General features: G+C 39.2%; 1 long non-coding RNA gene across 5 annotated transcripts in view; it reads left to right on the plus strand.

Moving 5' to 3' along the window:
* LOC138924963 (uncharacterized) overlaps nucleotides 1-19,402 on the plus strand; it is a 189,401-nt gene that overhangs the window by 70,827 nt on the left and 99,172 nt on the right. Inside the window, exon 1 of one of the 5 annotated variants that reach the window (XR_011440434.1) lies at nucleotides 18,462-18,599. The exons of the other annotated variants lie outside the window; for them this stretch is intronic. This is a non-coding gene — a long non-coding RNA (uncharacterized lncRNA). Of the gene's footprint in view, nucleotides 1-18,461; nucleotides 18,600-19,402 lie in introns of those variants that run through there. 5 annotated transcript variants of the gene reach the window in all.

Raw genomic sequence — 19,402 nt, forward strand, 5'->3', positions numbered from 1 at the left:
ATTGAGGTCAAACTATAGCTTAAGCTTTATTGATCCTTGACGTTTGAAAAAAGTCTGATCGTTAGTAATCCAGAGGTATTCTAACTTTGTATTATATCCTTTTATTCTGGAGCGGATAGTTGTGATACAAAGCAGCTTCATCCAGAAGAAGCAGGAAGAGCAGAAAAAAATGAAATAAAATAAACCAAAGTTTTCTGATTTTATAAAGTTTAAAGTCCATTTAGATTAGACTTTGGAAAGTGATTTGGCTCTATATCCATTGAAGACTAACTAAGGTAAGCCCACATTGTTTGTGTACCTTAAACCTAGACTTCTCTGAAAAACCTAACCATCAAATGTACATTTCTGTGGCCTTCTAAAGAGATCTATTTACTACAGAAACCATTATGACTAACATTTTTACTTGTGTTTCCAAAGTACCAAATGTCTCTGTACATTGTCTGTTTCTGTCTCAGTCCATTAGTTTTAAATTATCCAGGACCATACCCAAACCCTATTTGAGCTTCAGTAATAAATGGAGCCCTGTCTGTGGCATAGAGCAGAGAAATATGCTTTCACTCAGTTGAAGAACTCTCACTTTATTTGTCTGAGCATGGTGGCAGATACTCTGAAGTCCCATGGTGATGACCACACAAGGGAGCTGTGTTGTGGGTGATTGATTATCTGGGTTCCTGGATTACTGGTCATGGGAGCAACACCATCAGCCAGGAAAGGTCAGAACCCTAGGGAAGTTTTAGATGACACGTTTTGAAATTGCTAGACTGTGCACACCCTCTTTTCCCAACTAATTCTCTACTAATTGTGTGCACTTATTGAGTTGGCAGATCTTTGGGGACTATCTATCTTTCCATCCTCAGTTTCTGAAGCCTTGCCATGCAGTCAAGGGAGACTATTGAACATAATGAGACAAAGCACTGAGTTGAAGTCAGATAGACCTTGATTTGAAATCTAGCTCCACAATTTACTAGCCTTGGCTCTTACAGAGGTTTCTCAATCTGTGTTAAATAGGGATGACAACAGTATCTATACCCCAGGGTTCTTGAAAGCCTTAAATGAAACGCTTAAATGAAATAATAGTTATGGTGCTGAATGCATCGTCTGGCATATAGTAAGTATATAGTAAGTCTGGCATATAGTAAGTCTGGCATATAGTAAGTATATAACAAATGAAGACTGTTATTATGTCATTATTGCCTTTGTGTCCCTCTCACAAAGATGAATAATCAAATGGGATCCTCAAAGTCCCAGTCAGCATACAGGCAATGGTAATTAATTCAACTCAATTCATTTTTTTTTAAACACAGAATAAAGTGCTTGAGAAGTGAATATGACATAATTTCTCATGGAAAAAAAAAATCAAAATTTTGTGTGCAGACCAATATAACTGTATTTGGCCGTATTACTAATCAGAATATAATTAACTAACAGGGCTTTAGACCACTTAAAGTATGGTTTATGGACCAGCATCATCAGCAACACCTGGGAGTTTTTGAAGATTGAAGACTCTCAGGTCCCACCCCAAGTCTTCCGAATGAGAATCTGCCTTTGAACAAGATCCCCCATTTGAATGACAGTCACCTGGAAATTTGAGAAGCAATTAGTACTGATGGGGAGATTGGAGGTTATGCTGATGAGGTTTAATTTATGTAGAGTGTTGAAGGAAAGATTTCAAAGAAGGACAAAAGATACACTATAGGATGAGTAAATAGTAAGAACAAAGGCATGAAGTGTGTAGTTTTGTTTCTCCCTAAACATGTATGAAGTTTAGAGAGAAACCATTAGTACCTTCATAAACTGGATTAGAGAGAATGTGAAAAGAAGTGGTAGGAGATGAGGCTAAAAAATTTAGTTGGTAACAAATGGTGACATATCTTCAATGCCATGCTATAAAGTATATTCTATATAAAATGAGAACTCAGGTATTTTGGGGCAGAGGGATGCCATGATGGTTTATTTAAATAATACGTGAAGAGATAATATGAAAGATTGATTGAAGCCAAAAGGACAAGCGGAAGAGAAGTTGCCTAGACAACAATTGTAAGAGCCCAATGAAGGACGTGAGCTTACAATATAGGGACTAAAAAGAAAGAAGAAGCAGAATTAAAAGACATTTCTGTGTGAAACCCTGGGAGTGTTTGAGCAGCAAGAGCAATTGAATTAAGGATGATTTATATTTATAGCGGAGATAATGGGGTAGAAGATGAAGAGATCAACTGAGACTGGATCCCTAGAGAAGGCATAGGATTAAAGGGAAGAAAACTAGTTCAATTTTGAACATATTTGTGTTGAGCCTTCTAAGGGACATCCAGGTGGAGGTGGACAGAAGACAATTTGGGCTGAGAGCGAAGGTCATGGCAGAGATGCAGATTTTGGAAGCATTTTTATGTAGATATAAGTTGAAATTATGGCAATGTATGAAATCAACCAAATAATGAGTACAATGTACAGAACAGAAGAAACTAGGCATAAAACATTAGAGATCATTTACAATATGAGTGAAAAGAAATGCCAATGTTCATTAACCATAGGACACTCCTTGTAGACACTTAGGACACATCTGCCCCGCCTCTACAATACTCCTTTCCCTCTTAAACTTGCCTTTGATGTGATAAGCTGCTTCAAAATCTCTAGGGATTTTTTCTAGGCTCTGAAGTTTGTTAGGAACGGCTCTAGGCTCCACCCAGGAAGAGGACGAAGAGCAGCACAGTCAAAATAGCCACAGTGGCTGTCCACAACTCCTCAACGACAAGAAACCACTTTTTGCGACAATAATAAACTATCCAGAACCTCAGTACTTAATAATTTGTTAACTATTTCTTTTGCTTTTTATGCAGACCCTCACACTCCACTTTCGTCTCCTAAAAGCTTAAGCATGTAGGTAACTTGTGTTTATGGATGGTGCTTCTTTTGTTCGTATGATGATTTCCCATCAGTTATCTCCTTTATTTCTCAAAATCACCCTGTGGGGGAATTATTGTTTTTACCTCCATTTTCAAATGAGGCAGCTAAGGTTCACAGCAATTTCTCCCAAGTTCTTAGTTGGAGAACGGTCCAATCCAGGTTTTTAGATTCTAAATTCCATGCTATTTTTCACTCTGTGTTCTTGTCCTTAACCTGTTAATAGACCATCCGTACATGCAAACTCAATGTTTAGTCCATTTGAGCTGCTATTACGGAGTACCATAGACTGGGTAGCTTACGAACAACAGATTTATTTCTCACAGTTCGGGAGGCTGGAAAGTCCTAGATTAAGGTCCTTGCAGATTTGGCATCTGGTGTGAGTCTGTTTCTTGGTTCATAGACAGCCGTCTTCTCACTGTACCTCACATGGTGGAAGGCATGGAGGATCTCTCTGGGGTCTCCTATAAAAGATCACCAATCCCATTCATAAGGGCTATGCCCTTGTGACCTAATTACCTCCCAAAGGCCCCACTCCACTTTGGTAACCATATTTCAACATACGAATTTTGGGGAGATATAAACAGCTGGACCATAGCACTCAGAGGATTTATTTCCTTCATATGAAACATAATGGTCCAGTCATCTCATTTGTGAAAAACTAAATATATTACCTTCTCCCCTGGGTAGGGAGGAAGACTGCACACCTTCATTTACATGCTACCACTGCTGTTAACAGACCTCTTTCTCCTTGAGGCTACATCAAGGGCATCCTTTATTGATTAGCATATGGTAACCACATAAGGTAAATTGCTAATTGGAAGCAGCAGTGCATACAAAGTTATTTTTATCCCAAAACTGAATTATAGTAAAAAAAAATAAATAAAAAACTTTGCATAGTCAGGATGTCAGGACAAGGTTTGCCTCTCATTAGAAACCTTGCATTTATCAACTAGGGAGACACTCTGTGGCCTCAGAGGTTGTCTGAAGAGCTGAGTGATGTTCAAATAGTTTGGTGACAATGAGAATTGTCATGCCCATGGTAGACTAGCCAAAAAAGGCCTGTTAATAAAAAACTAATGTCTTGAAGGAACATTTTGAGGCACACTGTGGGATGTGACTTAACATTCGTACATTACGTTTTTTACTCAAAACAATTCCTTTTTCCATATCTTATTTTTTAATAATTGTACCAGAAGAAATAATTGTGTTCAAAGCTACATTTGTGTATATCTTAAAAATCTTAAAATGTAATATACACACATTCATGTGGGAGGAATTTTATAAGAAAGGATAGTTTTATGTAAAATTACAATGTACTTTTTATACTGTGTTCTATAAGAAATGATCCAGTGGTGGAGGTGAAACCGAACTGTATAAATACATTTTAAATATTCGTTATGGTTCAAGAGTTAGTTTTAATATTTTATAAAACAATAATATTCTTCCTTCCTCTGAGAATTCACAATATTGTCAAAATATATTATTACATATGATTTTCTCAGCAGCCCTGTAGGGTAGATATTATTATCCTTTCTCTGAAGGTAGATTCAGAGATATTGAGTGACTCACCGAAGATCATAAAGCTCTGAAGTAAGTGATAAAACCAGAATAAGAACCACAGACAGTCTGTCTCCTAAGTCCTCCCTCATAACCACTCTTCCTGCTGCTTTGCTCAAGATTACTTTGCACCAGCCAGAACCAGGACTGGCACTGCTAACTTTCTTCCCAGGCCTCTCTGTTTTGTTCTGTTTTCATATAGGTAAACTGAAACTGAAGGTTAGTGTTAGTTTAGATTCTGGACACCAAAGCAAATATTTCCGAGCTTTCTTTCACAAGCCACAGGCTGGGACCCCTAGAAATTCTGTCTGGACACCTTGGCAGCATGGAATTCTTCTCTTCCCAGAGCTCCAAACATCACTGGACTTCCAGGATAAACATCATGGCAAGGTCAAGTTCAACTGACTTCAGTAGGCTCATGACAAATCTGCTGGGGGCAGCTGGGCAGAGGTCAGTGAGTGAAAGCACGTAGGGAAACCCAGGGCCAGGAGTACATCACCCTCCCGAGGAGAGAGCTGGCAAGAGGACTAAGGAAAGTGGTTATGTTCTCTCAACGTGCTTGCCTCATTACGGTTGCAATGGCTGAACAAAGATACAGGGAACAATGTTTGTCTCCAGTGGCCAACAATTAAATCCACCCCCACAGATGGGCCAAACCCAGTTCGTCCATTCAGTGGTCACCTAAAGGAAAGAAGGGATGTGGCTGGAGAGTCACTGGAAGTGGCCTTCTGGCCTGGATGCCATCTTTGGTATTAGGACCTTTGGTCTTAACCCTTGTGTATTCATATGTGTGTGATGAATTTTGTATATATATATATATACACATACATAACATAGGTATGTTTGGTGTTTTAAATAACTGTATTTTATTATAGACATTTTTCTATGTTATAGCTGTTTCTTCATTTATGTAGAATTATGTATTGCAAATAAATACTTACACATATTCGTCATATACTCATAGAGGAGAAGAAATCTTAAAAATCAGCCCATTTCTCTCATTTTACTCATGAACTAAATCCAAAAGAGGATAGTTAGTTCACCAAGGTCACAAAGTTAGATGCAAATATTGCTAGAAGTATGTGGAGTTTCTCATACGCTCCTGAGCCCAGGCTACAGGACAGGCAGAACCTAGGATAGAATGCCAGCTCCATCAGTTACAAGCTATCTAATCAGGGCTGCAGTTCTCTTATTTATAAAATGAGGATATTAATCTCCATCTTAAATGGAATGGCATAAAGGTTAAGTGAGGTCATTCATGACCAGCATGGGTCCCCATATCTGGTACATCACGGCTGCTCAACAAAGAGTGCTCTTCTCTCACCTTTAATTGTCCACAGCCATGCAATATGTACTTCCCTCTAAATTTACTAAGTTAATTCACTTAACATTTATGTCCACCTTATCTTCAAAATGATTTGCAGCACCTGGTTGGTTGGGTAGATAGACATGGATTTCGAGTAAGCCAGAGATGACAGTCATAACCTAGAACGAACCCATGATTGGAGGTGTCTATGTCACTTTTAGCCTTCTACACTGCATGGGGTTGCATTCTGTGGCGGGGTCTTTAATTATCTACGAATAAGCATTGCTTTTCCTGGTTCAGGCACACAAAGATCAGTACTGCAAGGGGAAAAATCCCTCAAAGAAGGCAGTTCTCATTCATTTTTTAAAAATCCTGTTTCAGAATTTTTTTTCACTTAACTCAGACCTCTCAATCTGCCCTGATAATTTATCTCTACATTTCAAAGACTATGAACCATAAATAAATATTTCCATCTATTGTTCAAGCTCATGAAATTGCTTAAGGGAGAAAGGCTGGATCTTTTTTAAATCTAATTTTGCTGGTACTCACCTAAGGAATTTCAAATCAGCCAAATTTTTGTAAAGATGGATGTGTGTTGTTTCTTGTTGTTTGTTTCAATATGACTTCCTGAAAGGAGTGTTTGCAAATATGCACATGCACTGATTGACCCTAGGCACAAATAGCTGATCTCCCCAGGGTGAAATTAAAAAATAAAATGAGTAGATGATATAGAAAAATGAGTGGATAGGGATTCCACCTGCCTTTGGTTTGAATTAATTTTTATACACCACTTCTGAGCAGTGGAAGACTATTTTTCTACCTTCTGACTTTTCCTTTTGTCTTGTCTTTCTGCCTTTTAGACAATAGGTTTTTGTTTTTTGTTTTTGTTTTTAATTTTAGCCCTGACTAAGTCAGGTACTGTGCTACTCGTTGCACTTACAGAAATAGATGTTTCAGCTTTAGAAGTGTCTATAGGCCAGCAGGAGAGAAAAGAGCATGTAACCAAAACCAGAGCCATGAGTCCACTCGTCTCACAAGATGAACAGCTGAAATAAATTCAGTCTCTCAGAATTTCTGGTGGGAAGAGACTATGCTGACCAGTTGACAACAATGTTCTGGTTTCCTTGATAATTGTATTTCTTATATAAATGAATAAATTGACATGTTGGTTTCTAAGTAAGTCTCTTGGATTTTGGTGAGTCATTTCCCAAGATCCAATTGCCAAAGAGTGAAATGACAGAACTACAGGGCTGAGTCTGCCCTGCTGAGAAAGGGACCCTGTCTCAGGGATTCCAACAAGATGTAGGCACCCACTCAGCCTGGGGTGTTCACCTCTATCTCATCCTAGCAGCTACTAATAAATGGGATAAGTAGTGTTTGGGGCTGTCAAGAATGCTTTGAGGTCAGTCTCCAGTTGGAGTAACATTTGGGTAGAAAGAAAAGAGAGGAAACATTCGCTGAGTCTCTACTACACTACTTCACGTGCTCAGGTTAGAGAAGCTGTTAATTGCCTCAAGTCACGCATTCAGCCAAGAGCAGGTCTGAAATTTGAATCTAGATGCACATTCTGCCTATTTTTTTTCCAGAGTATTATTAGTTGATATATCAATATCTGTAAAATTCTTCAGGCTTTTTAGCATCGCATTTTTATAGCTAAGTATTCGTAGGAAATAATCAGATGTGCACAAGAGATAAACAATGTTCACTGCTGTGTTAGTTACACTAAAAAAATGGAAATAACCAAGAAAATGAGCAAGAGAAGTATACTTCAATAAATTATAATGCAATTGTATGCTGGAACATTATACAAAAAATTAAAAGCAACATTTCATGATAGGAAATATTTCATGATACGTTAAATAACAAAAGCAGAATACAAATTGTAAAGTTATTCCACTACTATTTCTAAAATGCACAGAAAAAATACTAGAGGATGGTGAACATGATGTAATCTACACAGAAAATGAAATATATAATGATACATACCTGAAATTTATATAACCTTATAAACCAATGTTACTGCAATAAAAAATACTAGAGGAAAACAAGTTCTCATTTCTGGATAATGAGCACACCAGTTGATTTTTTGGTTTTCAGTAATTTTCAAATTTTCTAATATTGAGCATGTATTATTTTTATTTTGTAGTGATAAAATATTCTTAAAATAGTTATATTAATTGAGGCTCTTCATATAGTGATTTCAAGTTTTTTAAAGGTTTTCATATATGTTACTTTTCATCTTAGAAAGTCGTGTTGGGAGTTATTGTTATTTGTCTTCACAGATGAGAAACTGAGGCTCAAAGACATTAGGAATTTGGCTGAGCTCACAGAGTAAGATTTGAGACTTGAACTCTGGCGGCCTTTTCTTTCCTGTTCCTTCCTGACTATCACGCATCTTTCTTTTAAAAGCCTATACGATTGTAAAACTCTCGTTGTTTGCAGACAACATGATCTTATACATAGAAAACCCCAAAGAATCCACAGAAAAACTATTAGAAATAATCAACAACTACAGCAAAGTAGCAGGGTATAAAATTAACGTGCATAAATCAGTAGCATTTCTATACACTAACAATAAACTAACAGAAAAAGAACTCAAGAACTCTATCCCATTCACAATCGCAACGAAAAGAATAAAATACCTTGGGATAAACTTAACCAAGGAAGTGAAGGATCTATACAATGAAAACTACAAGACTTTCTTGAAAGAAATAGGCGATGACATAAAGAGATGGAAAAACATTCCTTGCACATGGATTGGAAGAATAAACATAGTTAAAATGTCCATACTACCTAAAGCAATATACAGATTCAATGCTATCCCAATCAGAATCCCAAGAACATTCTTCACAGAAATTGAACAAACAATCCTAAAATTCATATGGGGGAACAAAAGACCGCGAATTGCTAAAGCAATCCTGAGCAAGAAAAACAAAGCCGGCGGAATCACAATCCCCGATTTCAAAACATACTACAAAGCTACAGTGATCAAAACAGCATGGTACTGGTACAAAAACAGGTCCACAGATCAATGGAACAGAATTGAAAGCCCAGAGATAAAACCACACATCTATGGACAGCTAATCTTCGACAAAGGAGCAGAGGGCCTACAATGGAGAAAAGAAAGTCTCTTCAACAAATGGTGCTGGGAAAACTGGACAGCCACATGCAAAAGATTGAAAATTGACATTCTTTTTCACCACACACCAAAATAAACTCAAAATGGATCAAAGACCTAAAGATTAGGCCTGAGACAATGAGTCTTTTGGAAGAGAATATAGGCAGTACACTCTTTGACATCAGTTTCAAAAGAATCTTTTCGGACACTGTAACTCCTCAGTTGAGGGAAACAATAGAAAGAATAAACAAATGGGACTTCATCAGACTAAAGAGCTTCTTCAAGGCAAGGGAAAACAGGATTGAAACAAAAAAACAGCTCACTAATTGGGAAAAAATATTTACAAGCCACTTATCCGACAAAGGGTTAATCTCCATAATATACAAAGAACTCACACTGCTTAACAACAAAAAAACAAACAACCCGATCAAAAAATGGGCAGAGGACATGAACAGACATTTCTCAAAAGAAGATATGAATATGGCCAATAGACACATGAAAAGATGTTCATCATCGCTAATCATCAGGGAAATGCAAATCAAAACTACACTAAGATATCACCTTACCCCCGTTAGATTGGCAAAAACATCCAAAACCAAGGACAAATGTTGGAGAGGTTGTGGAGAAAGAGGAACCCTCATACACTGTTGGTGGGAATGCAAACTGGTGCAGCCACTATGGAAAACAGTATGGAGATTTCTCACAAAGTTAAAAATAGAAATACCCTATGACCCAGCCATCCCATTACTGGGTATCTATCCTAAGAACCTGATATCAGATATCTCAAGAGTCCGTTGCACCCCTATGTTCATCGCAGCATTATTTACAATAGCCAAGATGTGGAACCAACCTACATGCCCAGAAACTAATGATTGGATAAAGAAGATGTGGTATATATACACAATGGAATACTACTCAGCCATAAAAAAAGACGAAATTGGCCCATTCACAACAACGTGGATGGACCTCGAGGGCATTATGTTAAGCGAAATAAGTCAGTCAGAGAAAGACGAACTCTATATGACTCCACTCATAGGTGGAAATTAGTATATTGAGAAGGAGATCTGATCGGTGGTTACCAGGGAAAAGGGGGGGTGGGGGGAGGGTACGGAGGGGGAAGTGGTGTACCCACAACATGACTAACAAAAATGTACAACTGAAATCTCACAAGGTTGTAATCTATCATAACATTAATAAAAAAAAAAAAAAAGATCCAGAAAAAAAAAATAAAATAAAAAAAGATAAAAAAAAAAAAAAAAAAAAAGCCTATACGATTGGATGACAAACTCAGAACCTCCTAAATTCTCTCCTATGTGGCCTGCACTCAGCCTGCCTCCCCTTCTTTGTTGCTAACGAAATGTTCAAAGAATGATAAGAACTGGCTCCCTAAGCTTACATACACCCATTTATTTTCTCTATTGAAATATTATTTTCCAACTTGTAGGCCCATTTATGGACAAATAATAAATAGGACTGCTTTGGGGACTGTGGTCACCAAATCCTGATCTACTTGTGCATCTGAGTTAAGTCTCTGAGACTTTGAAGTGGCATCTTCAGAACAGAAGGCCTGCAAGCATAGAGTCAACTTTTTCTAATCTGAAAACTCCAAAGAGTCTGATAGTTTGAGTTGCTTTCTCTTTTTAATACTTACTGTATTTTAGTACTCTAACGTTAATCTATTTTTAAAAGAAATATTTAATATGATCTAAGAGCCAAGGCTTAATATTACTGGATATCTTTCAACAAATTAGTTGAATGATATCTAGTCACTATTCAACTGTTCAAAAGTTATAAGCAATTAGCGGTCTGCAAGAAAGCCAGTAATTACTAGGATTTATAGCTTCTTTTTCCAACCAGGAGATAAGGAAACATGGCCTAAGACTTCATCCCAATGATAGAAAATTAAGCTAACCTACCTGATTAATGTCAATACCAGGTCAAAATTTGAATTTTTCTCATAGCATAGTATTTAAGTTTGCCTCGTGAAGGATTAATTAAGCAATTATATTCTTCTGGTTTCAAACTCTGCGCCAAAGTAGAAAGCAAATAAAGAGATGAGTTTTGGGGAAAATGCATAGCATTGCCTCTCATTTTTTTCCTCCTAATTTCTTCTGGAGATCAAAATTTGTGATGAAATGCATTATTGCACATGAAATCAGTGTGCTCAGCCATGTTGCTTTTGTGAAAAGCACGGTAAAAATGTGAAATATGAACTAGCCATTGTGTTCCTGATAACATGGGCCTTCAGGCAAAAGGATCTGAATTTTGGAAAGGACTTGTGTCTTAGTCAGCTGAAGATAACATAATAAAATACCATAGACTGGGTGTCTTAAACAACAAATTCATTTCTCACAATTCTAGAGCCTGGGAAGTCCAAGATCAAGGTTCTGGCAGGGTTTGGTTCCTGGGGAGAGCTTGCTTCCTGGCCTACAGATGGCTGCCTTCTCACTTCATCTTCACCTGATCTTTTCTCAGCGCATGCACAGGGGGAGAGAGAGAATATGAGAGAGAGATTTCTTCCTTTAAGAAAGAATCCCATCATGAGGGCCCCATCTTCACGACCTAATCTAACTCTAATTACCTCCTAAAAGCCCCATTTCCAAATACCATCACATTAAGTGTTAGGGCTTGAACATAAGAACTCGGGGAGGGGACACAAACGTTCAGTCCATAACAAGTTGTAGGGATTATCAAGAGCTAATCAGATTTCCAAGAGCTGGTAAATCCTTGGAAATATCAAAAGAAAGAAAGAAGAATATTTCTTTCACATGAATGGAGATGAGGGCAGCATCTGCTCCTGCTTTCCTGCTGGCTAGAAGGAAATAGATTGTGCTTGTTCTGCAAAGAAAGAGTTATGCTTGCTATGCTTCTGCTTTCCAGCTCAGAGATTTGCTTCCTGGAGCCAGCTGAGCCCTGTGGCCTTTAGCGCCTGTCAAAAGATGGTACCTAGATCCTGACAAAGGGGCAGGAAAGCAAGGGAAGAAGGACAACCACAAAGTGAATTGTCAAGAATAAATTAAGATCTGTTGTCAGTCCCAGAACTAATTCCTAAATATCCTTTATCCTTGAATAAATCATACATGATATTCATCTGTATTCTGTGTAGCAACAGTCATAGCTCTGCGATCACAGGAATTGGAACAGCTCCCTGAAGTTCACCATTTTAACTCTTTAAAAATTTTAATCTTTTTATTTTTCTGAAAGCAACTTAATAAAATTGTAGTTAAAGCAGTTTGCACATTCTCCCACATGAAAGAAGCAAACAATAGCGTTTATACTAGCAAAAGCCTTGGAGCTATTTTTTTCTTTTTAGCACATCTTATTTATGAAGAAAGGCATTGAGTATTATCTTTAGTTAGATGATTCATGCTTTGATCAGACTAAGTTCAAGGATGTGGTGCCTCCTGGCAAATGAATCTGACTTGCTCCATTTTCCTTTGAAAGAACTGCAGACTCAAGTCTGCTCTCCTCAGATTTTCATACTAATTGAAGGAAAGGCTGGGAAATAAGTGTTAGTCTTCATGTTCCCTGCATGCTTCAGTACACACTCTGCCTGTGATAAAGGTAAAGTCACAATTTTTCAAATTAACAGACTATGTGGATATTGAATATTTGCAGGATGAAAACATTCACTTAGCAGCATTGGAAACCAGGTCAGTGTAAAACGGTAAAGAGCAAACTGTGTGCTTTATGAGAGAAGGCACAATGGACCGAATGTTTGCGTCACCCCAAAGTTCATATGTTGAAACCTAGTCTTTAAGTGATGGCTTTTGGAGGTTAGGCCATTGGGAGGTGTTTAGGTCATGAGGGTGGAGCCCTCATGAGTGGGATTAGTGCTTTTGTAAAAGAGACCCTGGGAAGCTCCCAGCCCCCTTCCGCTATGTGAGGACACGGGGACAAAACAGCCGTCTATGAACCAGGAAGCAGGCTCTTACCAGACACCAAATCTGCCAGTGCCTTGATCTTGGACTTCCCAGCCTCCAAAAGTATGAGAAAGAAATTTCTTCTGTTTACAAGCCCCGCAGTCTATGTTATTTCTGTTACAGCAGCTCAAATGGACTGAGGCAGAGGGGAAGCTTCAATAAGCAATATCATTATTGGCCATGAAAACTCTCCCGGGATCAGGGCTTCTCTACTCTGGACACATGTTAGAATCACCCGAGAACAATCTTAATGCTCATGCCATATCCCATCAATTAAATCTGAATCTCTCGGGGTGGGACCAAGCATTTGAGGGGCTGACTCCCAAGCACAAGCAAAGTTGAGAGCTGCTGTGCAATTTAGTTCCTCGCCTCAAGCTGCTTCTGCAGCGGTCTATCCTGTTGGCTCTTCTGTAAGAATAAGCCACGGTGAATACACAGAGGACTGAGACCGAACGATTCCTCCAGCTAGTTTCTCTCTCTCACGTTTAACCTGATGACCCAAAGGTGAAAACGTGTTGGCAATAATCAAGGTAAAATCTACTCAAATACTGAGAAAAAAGAGCTATTATTTAAGCACGAGTTTTAATTTCTAACAGTCTGCCTGAAGTTAGAGAAGCATGAAAATAAAATTCAACTTTAATTTCAGAATATTGCTATCAAATTTTAATAAATGGACTATATAATTATTAGATTAACATTTCTGAAAATTCTCTGAAATAGCACATTTTTCAGGGAACTATTATAGGGTTCACTCATTCAGCAGATATTTCACTGAGTTGTTATTATGTACCAGCTCCTATCCTAGACACTGGAGATGCCATGGTGAACAAGGCCAAGTTCCTATACTTATGGAGCTGAGAATCAAGTAGGGACAGATGGCGTCATTAGCATCCGGGCTACTGCCTGGGATCTTAAGCAGCCTCTTCACAATGATTCTCAAAATTCACCGTGCATAAGGGTTACTTAAAGTGCTCCTTAAAATGTGTCTCTCTGGGCTCTACCCCCAGAGATTCGGAATCAGAGCTCTAGGGAGGGAAGTTTAACAATTACCCCCAGTAATTCTGATACAGGCGGTCCATTTATCACTTTGAGGAATGCTAGTCCAGCACTCTTGTTGGTTCCATTGACTTACAAGGAACACTATGGGCGGCAGGAGGATTATTCAGGGTTTATCTAATAGCATACTCAGGCAGAGAGATGTAATCTTGAAGGGATAATGCCTGTCCATTATAGGTGAATGGCAGCTGCCAGGAATTACTTCTTTACTTTTAGAACAGAAAATATAGCTTCTATGAGTAAGCAGTCTTAGGAGAAAGTTTGACCTAATACAGATTAGTTTATATTTATCTCAAGGGAGTTATTCAATTTACCTGGGTCACCTCAAAATGTGGCTATTTTGAGTGCGAAAGAATGTCCAATAAAATATAAATTGTGGTGTGAGATTTGGATCCAGCCCCAAAGCACACATTATGGGCGGTGGGGCAGGGCTGGCTGGTGGAGTACAGGCCTGGGAGAAATAAGCCCAGAAATTTAAAACCCTCTTAAATTTCATGAGACTTTGGTCAATTCACTTCATCTTGCCGGGCTTTGCTCTAGCAAAGTTTGATCAGATGATTTCTTAGGTTCCATCCAACGAAGAATGCCTTGAAATGGGCCAACCCAAATCTGCAGATCATCTCGAACTAAAAAGGAAAAAATGAGTGTTTTTACTCAGGAAAAAGTCCACAAATATCAGTGTTATCATGATGGCTGCATGTTTGCCAATGTTTTCCACACTCACATGTATGGCAGTAGGAGGAAGACTAAGGTAGACAAAACACCTTAGAGTCAATGATCAACAGAACTGGAAAAATTAGTCATTTAGTCAGTTGACCAATCCGTCCACTATCAGGATGACCAATTGTCCTGTTTTGTGTGAAACTGAAGGGTTTTCTGGGACAGGGGACTTTCAATGCTAAAAGTGAGAAGAATTGGTCACCCTACTTATTATAAACAAAGTATCAATGGGGTATCTCCTCTGAGTTTGTTGTCACGGTCAAGAGACAAAAGTAGCACATAAGATAACTGAAGAAGAATTCTGTGTTAAACTGGGTGACATTGTCTCCAACTACAACCGGAATTCCAAGAAAGAAGGTCAGTGTGGGCTGCAGTTACTGTAGAGAGCTTTATAAATTAGGTGGGACTGGGTCCAAGTTTTGTGACTTGCAATCCTGCTTCCTCCTTCACAAGAAATGTTGTCATGCTTGTTGTGCTGATAAACATGAAAATGACTTAGAATATACATTTCAGACTTAATAGGAAACGGCAAAGAATAAGAGAGAAGTTTAAAAAGTTGATTTAAAAACTTTCCTTTGTCTATTTAACCAATTAACATTTATTTATTATTACTATAATAGATGCTGAAGATATAAAAATGAGTAAAATACAGTTTCTGCCCTTGATGTGTTCACTGTTTAATGAGGGGTATATATACTAACAGGTGAAAGTGAACTCTTTGTGAGTGGACCTGTGATATTCAGACTTACAGGCACCCCAAGGAGACCAATATGTGAGAAGAAATTGGAGTTCAGTAACTAACCCTGCCTTTTCTATATTTAATTTCAAAATTGTTGTTGGACATTCTTAGTTTTAGGGCTACCAGCTGAAGTAGTTTGATTGATCTACTTTGTAGTAAAATACTCATTTAATGAGAAAAAAAGAAATCACACTGCATTATATGCTTACTTAGGGCAAACTTGAATAAACACTGCACACTGTGAAGGGTGGAGAAAGTTCAACTCTCTTAGAAAGACACTTATGTCGCTAAGCTTCCTGAGGGATCCAAGATTGTGGCCTGATTGCATCTTACATGTAGACTGCCCACTTGACATCCCGGGCGCATGTCTTCCTGTCTCTGCGAGTCTGGGCCATTTGCATTGTAGAGAAGAGGGAGAAGGGGGACCATGGTGATCGCCCTCCCAATTCCTCCCAAAGCCTGTGAAATAAGAATACACCTACCTCTCTTTGAGGATAAGTGTCCTCCTTGTGTGGGTCATGGGTTTACTACCCAAAGGTAGCCAACTCTGAAAAATAGCATGACCAAGGCAAGATGCAATTGCATTAAGCATTTAAATTACATTTCTTTGACACTGGCTTTTGGGATTCATCCCTTGATTCCAGCCTTGTCTGTGTCTTGCTCTGTGACCTGCAGGGTGAGTCATCCTGATCTCTAGAGGCTGTTTCTCTTCTTTACCTGAATGCACACCCCTGGGAGTGGTATTCTGTGCACAGTACTCTGAACATTCTGAGGTCTGACAATGCGGGGTCAGATTCTGTCTCTGCTACTAATCGTCTCTGTCAGTCTGGAGAAGTTATTTAATCTTTTTAAATTTGTTTTCTCTTGGAGATGTTAACAAGAATACATATCACAAAGGGTTGAAGTAAGGACTGAAGATTAAGGCTGCAAAGCACTTAGCATAGTGGCTGACTCCAGGTAGTGTCCAAAAAATGATATTTTTACATGCCCCCAACCCAGGCAGCGCTGACTTATAAATATCTGATCTACTGTGCCCCATACATGTGAAGAGGATAGTAGGGCACTCCCAGAGCCTGCTGCCAAGACCAGACACTCCAATGTCCCAGCTAAACCTTCTACTGCTTCCATACCAGTTGCTCAGCAGAAGCACAATTCAGTTACACATTAGACATAAAACTCGCAAGTCCTCTGTCTACCTACTTCAATTTCATACAATTACAGAACCAGGATACTCTAGGTTAGACCTTCTTGGGTCTATGTTTTTGGCAATCTGCCTTCGAATGAGGCTCCTGGTGTAGATCCTGGGAGCCAAGTATCAACATTAGGCAGAGTGATCACAGACCAGCTTGGAGTGTAGTGGGTCAGAGTAAACTAACATGTGTGGTCCAGCCTACTATAAGGCACAATTCAATTAGGTCCCATTAAGTACTTCACAAACCCAAAGGGCACTGTACCAGGCAAAGTGTCTTGCTTTCAATTTGGAGGCAAGCTATCAAGGCTGATTTATCAGCATTTCCTCTGTGTTTTATATTTATTTGGGGAAAATACAACTGTAAAATCTCTTCATCGGTTTGTTCCCCTGGCTTCCTGTGTTTGCATAAACATGCCAATCAGTTCAGAATCCTCTGTTTATACCTTTCACTTGGTCAGAAAGATAAAGGATATGAAGTAAGCTGCCCTCCTCTCTCCCACCCCCCAACCCCAACCGTCTCCCTGTGTTCCAAGCCACAGCGTCTGACAATGGGGAATCTTATCCGTTCTAGTCGTTTGCTCTTTGTAGATCTAAAACTCTTTAAGTTATAACAGCATTCCCTAGGCCTTCTGCACAAATAGTTCACATTTGCAACCAAGCCCACAGACACCGCAGTATGGTGTCATAAAGACTTCAATTCTGCAAGAGGCACTAAATTTAATACCAGCCCTTCAGGAGCCAAAAGCCATTGCTCAGTCCTTTGCAGAGAGACCAACTTAATTAAGATGTTTTATGTCCATTTTTACACTTTTAAATGTAGGAATTTAAACATCTATAATACTAAATAATTCTGTCTTTAGAAGCATGTTTTTCTCAAAAAAAACAGACTGGCAGGTTTTCATTTACACAAAATACTTCAGCATCAAGAGCAGCCTCGTTAGCTGCCAGGCTTCACTTTGTCTCAGTAAATTAGCAGAATGTAAATGAGCCAAGGTCCATGAAAAATCTCCTCATTGATTGCTTCTCCCACTTCTGCCTCAAACCTTTCAGGGCTCAGATATTCGACATTGCACTTTAAACTTATGCATATTTGTATGAAAATGACAGCATTTTTTTTAAAATCAGAGTGCCTAGAAATGCTCACAAGGCATTTTGACAAGTGATAGGCCAGTCTTTTTCCAGAGACATTTGCTTTAAAATGGTGAAAAATAATTAGACAAGAGTGTGCTATCTCACGTGAGCTCGTGAGCTATTGGCAGCCTCCAGCAGTAATTGTTGGTGCTACAAGAAGCCTTTCTGGAGGTGTGGCCAAAAAATATAAGTGGACTCATCTCGGCCTAGTTTGGCCTAGGTCCCTCTGCTAAAACCAGGTTTCTGGGCTGACTCTAAAATGAGCAGTTGAAGTAGCTAAAAACAAAATGGAGCTAAAAAACAAAGAATAACCCTAGACGAGGGAATTAGGACCTTGTTCCGGTCCTGATTCTGACACTGTGTGACCTTGGACAAGTCACCATCTTGACAGCAGCTTCCCCTGGGCTGCGCACAGAGAGGTTTCCTGATGGAGCCATGCCCAGCACCCACGAGCTGCCTCATTCTGCCTTTCGCTTCTGCTAAAGAAAACATAGAAATGCAGGTATGAGCTGGTTTCTTACAGAGATAACTTACAAGCCAAGCAAGTTTATTTTTTAAAGACAAAGTACCAAAGCCTGCAAGTAATTTATTATTAGTGTCAAATTACTTGTGACACTCCCGAGGCTGATGGCAATAAACCACCGGACCGTATCTTCATGGTTGAGAGCAAGTGGGCTGGCCCCTGCCTTCGGCTGGGCTCCCCTCCCTTGTGCTGGCTGCCTCCCAAAAGGGGGGAGATCTTATAAGAGATAGGTGGAGAAGTTTGACTGAAAAAGTAAAAGTTGAACTCTCGTCTGTAAAGGAGAATCAATAAGAACGACTACTTCCTCATGGATTTGTTGTAAGGAACAATAAAATGCTACTGAATATAAAGTGCTTTGTATGAACTGCAAGGAGGTATTCAGATGCCAGGACTGGTCTGTGCTGATTGGAGACTCCACAGAGAGAGCATGAAGGTACGTGTATGATGTAGCAGGATAGGGTGGGTGAGACCCGTGTGCAGAGACCTGGGCCCATGGTTGTTAATGTTGGGGAGACGGGATAATTTCCCCCTTTTCCTTAAGTTCTTATGGCTGGTCAAATAATTTAAAAGGCAGGTTAGCAGTAGAAAATCAAATAAAGTTTAATAGCATCTATACATGGGAGAAACTCAAGAGAAACTGAATAACTCGGCCATCTGGCCGAGGCTGCCTGTTTAAATATCTTTAACTACAGACAAGGAAGACGTTGGGGTAGTGATTTAGGGCTTCAAAGTGGAGGAAGGCAACTCACATAGAAATGGAAAAGCAAAGGTTTGGTAAATAGAACTTTGATGAGTGGGCTTGGCAAGGATCCTCCCAGTCTACTGCTACCCAGAGTTATCTATGGTGATGGCCTGTCCTGGGGACAGGCCTATATTTTAAATTTCTTTTAGGCAGTTATGGGGGGAAGGTCAGATGTTTTTCCTGAGTCTTCCGAGCCATTATTGTCTTCAGCTTGAAATAATCTGCATACCAGAGTGGCACTTCTTGGGAAGGCCTGCCCTGAACCCCATCGCTAACAACCCAGCATAGAGCTTGGCATGTAGTAAGAGATCCATAAGTATTTGCTGAATGAATACATAGTTCGTGAATGCTTGAATGAGTGAATAAAGGAATGATGGAAAAGTGTTATACAATAGGATTCTGGATGATGAGATTCAAATAATGGGCTGCCTTGAAACATCTATTCTAGCCCAGAGCCATGGTACATGTACCAGGTCTGAGAAGAGATGGTTCCA

Source organism: Equus caballus, chromosome 7 (assembly GCF_041296265.1).
Source record: "Equus caballus isolate H_3958 breed thoroughbred chromosome 7, TB-T2T, whole genome shotgun sequence".
NCBI lineage: Eukaryota > Metazoa > Chordata > Mammalia > Perissodactyla > Equidae > Equus > Equus caballus.